Source organism: Cydia fagiglandana, chromosome 19 (genome assembly GCF_963556715.1).
Source record: "Cydia fagiglandana chromosome 19, ilCydFagi1.1, whole genome shotgun sequence".
In the NCBI taxonomy this organism is placed as follows: domain Eukaryota; kingdom Metazoa; phylum Arthropoda; class Insecta; order Lepidoptera; family Tortricidae; genus Cydia; species Cydia fagiglandana.
Window position 1 is genome coordinate 65,001 of NC_085950.1, and position 5,000 is coordinate 70,000.

At 38.1% G+C, this 5,000-nt stretch overlaps 1 non-coding gene across 1 annotated transcript in view; it reads left to right on the forward strand.

Moving 5' to 3' along the window:
* The first annotated feature begins 3,921 nt into the window (after positions 1 to 3,921).
* The window catches only part of LOC134674267 (small subunit ribosomal RNA), a 1,908-nt gene continuing 829 nt past the window's right edge, over positions 3,922 to 5,000 (forward strand). The window contains exon 1 of the ribosomal RNA XR_010099575.1: positions 3,922 to 5,000. This exon is cut by the window's right edge and continues 829 nt beyond it. This is a non-coding gene — a ribosomal RNA (small subunit ribosomal RNA).

Here is a 5,000-nt window from a genome sequence, read left to right on the forward strand (position 1 = left end):
AAAGTTAGGTTACGTTAGGTTAGGTTAGGTTTTTATGATTAATAAAATAAAAAAAATTAATCATAAAAACCTAACCTAATTTTTTTTAAGCATAAACCCCCCCCCCCCCCCCCCCCCCCTCTCCCTCACCCCTTCCTCCAGGTTTGGTTAAGGTTTTACAATTTTAGGCTATTACAATTTTTTTCCCATTTTTCCTTGCTTAAATATGCATATGAAACCCACATAACAAGGTGAATGAATAAATAGGTCCGAAACAAAATTAATATGTCAAAGAGCTCACCCTGCACCATGACATCATTGACAGCCAGCTTATTTTTGGATTTCATGCCCCAGGATCCCGTCCATCACAACACGAAGCTTTGTACTTTTGATGCTGGCCAGCCCCGTTGAAAACAGAATGATGTTGAGCTAGAAGCTTACAGGTCCATTCAACATATCATAAGAGTTAATATTGACCTCCCTAGCATGTCCCAATTCAACATATTCATCAATGAATTTTTTATACTGCTCTAGCAACTCACACATTTTTCATTAATTTTCTCTCTATCGAGTAAAATCTTTGTAAGGCAGCGGAAAAGGAGTTACCCAAATTTAGTTCACCTAAGGGGTGTTTAAGGGGAATGTCCACCTGAAATGTGTTATTATTCAAAGTAACAGACTCCTGAAATATTTTGTACTGTCACTAACAGCAAAATTTGTTACTAAATCAGTGTTTGAGATATTGCCAGATTGGTTTATCTTGCCACCGACAACATAGCCAAATACGGTGCTTTGCAAGACAAGCCCCTCAGGCAATTTGATCCAATCATTTAATAATAATTCAAAATAAATATCACTTGCTAATGCTAATCAAACGCAGTGAATAATGTTCAAGACGAATTCACTATGCACTTACCATGTGTTATGGTCACGCAAATCACAGAAACGATTAGTTGTACAATCATTGCTCTCATTTGTCTCAGTTTGTATTTGTTCAGGTTCAGGTATATGAAAAATTTTCACTTTGACGTTTCGAGAGTCGTATTTTCCTACCAATTATTTCCATAACCATAAGATACCAGATTAAAAATCGATGCTCATCGAGTACAATTATCATTTTACTTACAATTCGGCGTGGCATACGGTACAAAATCAAGTTGCTCAAATGAAATAATAGCAAATTATCATCATCATCATTATATATTCATCTTATCATGCTTCATGAAATGTCACCATCGAATATCGAAATTAATACTCAAATCACCTTTCAAGTAATACATGAATCAACATTTTAAAATACTTTGTATTTTAACTTAAAATAACAAAGCTGTTTATAGTTTAGCGTAGGAAAAGCTAGGAAATAAAAACAATAATCGTTACAAATCGATGATTCGGTCACTGCCAAATCGATTAGACAAACTCACTTACCAATGCTCGATAGATGGCGGGCTGCAACGGCTGCTCTAATTTAAACAGAAAAATACACCTCCTTTTTTTTTTAAGTAGGCCAAAGATCACAGATATAATAATATCCAAAGATGATGACTTATGAATAGGCATGATGACATTTTTTTGGAAATGGTTTCATTATAGACGCTTAATAATTACAGAAAAATTTAAAAAAATAATCATATTCATTAATTTTGAATAAAAAAACATGTGTAATTAGTTTCGTGTCTTATGGTGTGGCGTTCAAAATATTTGCACACGGCGCGCACCTCTTCCAAATAACACAAAAATCAATAAAAATAAACGTAAGTACATTTTTTTTACACTCTATTATTATACGCAGTAGCCCCCTCCCTTCCTTTTTACTCAATCATATTATTATTAAATTTCGTTTCTACCTTTCTTCGGTCAAGGCCTCTACAGACGTTGTAACAAGTCACATTCGATTTTTTCTTTTGTCATCGATGCTAAGTTTATTTAGTTAACTTAACCAGCAAAAAGCCTAAAATTACTTTTCAGATTTAATTTAGATAAATAAATGTACCTACCCACCTAACTGCCGGACGCAAATCGAAGGCGATCCAAGGTGAGTTGTGTCTGTATAGCCCCCCCCCTCGCATTGACTGACATTGATTGATTTACATAATATGTCCAGTGTTGCCAACTTGGCATAATTGATGCCAGATCTGGCATATTTTCACTTGCTTTGGCACCAAAATTTTCCATTTAGCATCTGGCATATTATTTAGCATAATTTAGTCTAAGCCAAGTTTGCACCAACTTGCAACAATATGCGCCATCGCCTTATGTGGTTCATATTTTCATATGTATTTTTTTACTTTTTTGGACGGATGGACGTCGACGGACTATATAAAGTTGGTCAAGCAGATCTTGTCAGTAGAAAAAGGCGGAAAATTTGAATAAATTTATGTGTTTTTAGTATTTAATTTCAAGTAGACATATTAGCATTTTTTTTTAGCATATTTCAAAAAACTTTGGCATAATTTTGGCATAATCTAGACATTAGTCTAGCATTTTTTCAAAATCCGAGTTGGCAACACTGAATATGTCACATCATTGACACTGACACATTCAGTTCGACGACACAATCAATCAATCAATACGATCGATCCTTTATTATTTACCTATATAAATAAATAAATAAATAAACAAACAATTAGGTAAGTAAGTGATTCAACCGGTAAACTTTGTTCGCCAAATTTTTTTTTTTTTTATCCTAACCTAACCTAACCTAACCTAACCTAACCTAACCTAACCTAATTTTTTTTTTTTTATTAATCTAACCTAACCTAACCTAACCTAACCTAACCAAATTATTATGTCCTTGAAATGGTTATAGTCTCGCAGCAAATTTTCCAGTAAAATACCTAAAGTTGGTGTATGTACTTATGTTACTTATAAACTTATAATATATGTATTATAAGATTTATCATAAGAAAAATGTAAGTACCCTATACCTAGTTAGGTATCTACAACAACACGAAACAACTGCTGCTCCTCGGAGCTTTTAGGGAGCGCGGCGGTCACACGCGCACCACCCATGTATATTACACATGCTGGTGTGGACCGACCGTTGTATTATTTATTTGCACTTTGGTCCTAGTTTACGCGTTTTAATATTGAAACGTGACAGACGGGAGATATATTCTATCCTTACCCACGGGGGAGAGTACAACGCGCGCAGTATTTACTTGCAGATTGTCTGTCACCATCGCCAATTCGAGACGACGCAACGTTGCCGATTGGTTTGAATGATGACAACATATTTGCGAGAAAATAGTGTGTTCTCCTATACGTGTGGCGAGGATCGATCGGATGATAATCCGATTTAAAACAAAGAACAATTTATAACCCTTAACGGTAATACGGTTTTTGAAACTCTCTCTCGGTGTTTTCATATCGCGAAACCTTCAAATACGCAATTGTAATTGCGGTTAGTGGTTTAGCGGTGGTGGGGAGATACGCTTTGATGTAAGTTTCATTATACTGTATTGGTTGTGAGGGTTTTGAGGGCTCTATAATACCTGGCGAGCGATATAAATCGTAACGAACGACTATGTTAAAAAAAGAATCTAAAAATTAAAAAAAAAAAATAGTGAAATTTTTATGTCTGGTCGTGGAAGAACGTTCGATTACATATCGGCGCTATGAAACATCACACACTATGTGTGTGTGTGTATGTGCGCGCTTTACTCACCCGCTACCTACCTAAGGTACACGCACGCACGCGTGTGTGTCTGTACCACCAGGTAGAATAGAGTGGTAAGTAAAATATCCACCAGTCTACGATACGCCACGTCGATTTCGGTATATCCGAATGGTGGCGTGTGTCGTATACGACTCGTGTCTTACGCGTGCGGTCTCCGTCGTCTGTGTGTGTTGTGTAGTATAATATACATAGATGATATTGGCGCGCACGCGTCGGCGCTAGTGTTTTGTGTCTCTAAACAAGACTCACATGAACACGGCAGCTCCCTGGTTGATCCTGCCAGTAGTTATATGCTTGTCTCAAAGATTAAGCCATGCATGTCTCAGTGCAAGCCGTATTAAGGCGATACCGCGAATGGCTCAATATATCAGTTTTGGTTCCTTAGATCTTACTCAGTTACTTGGATAACTGTGGTAATTCTAGAGCTAATACATGCAATCAGAACTCTGACCAGTGATGGGATGAGTGCTTTTATTAGATCAAAACCAATCGGCGGAGGGCCTCGCGTCCGAAGTCGTAACATTTTGATGAATCTGGATAACTTTTGCAGATCGCACGGTCCAGTACCGGCGACGCATCTTTCAAATGTCTGCCTTATCAACTTTCGATGGTAGTTTCTGCGACTACCATGGTTGTCACGGGTAACGGGGAATCAGGGTTCGATTCCGGAGAGGGAGCCTGAGAAACGGCTACCACATCCAAGGAAGGCAGCAGGCGCGCAAATTACCCACTCCCGGCACGGGGAGGTAGTGACGAAAAATAACGATACGGGACTCTTACGAGGCCTCGTAATCGGAATGAGTACACTTTAAATATTTTAACGAGGAACAATTGGAGGGCAAGTCTGGTGCCAGCAGCCGCGGTAACTCCAGCTCCAATAGCGTATACTAAAATTGTTGCGGTTAAAAAGCTCGTAGTTGCATTTGTGCTACGCACTGTCGGTGCGATTCATCCGAATCGATACTGACACGTTTGCGGAGCATATCGTCGGTGAATCGTATGTAAAAGTACGGTTCAATATAAAAATCCTATCGCGATGCTCTTCAGTGAGTGTCGAGGTGGGCCGACAATTTTACTTTGAACAAATTAGAGTGCTCAAAGCGGGCTCAAAATGCTGCTTGAATATTTCGTGCATGGAATAATAGAATATGATCTCGGTTCTATTTTGTTGGTTTTCAGAACTCCGAGGTAATGATTAATAGGGATAACTGGGGGCATTCGTATTGCGACGTTAGAGGTGAAATTCTTGGATCGTCGCAAGACGAACATCAGCGAAAGCATTTGCCAAAGGTGTTTTCATCAATCAAGAACGAAAGTTAGAGGTTCGAAGGCGATTAGATAC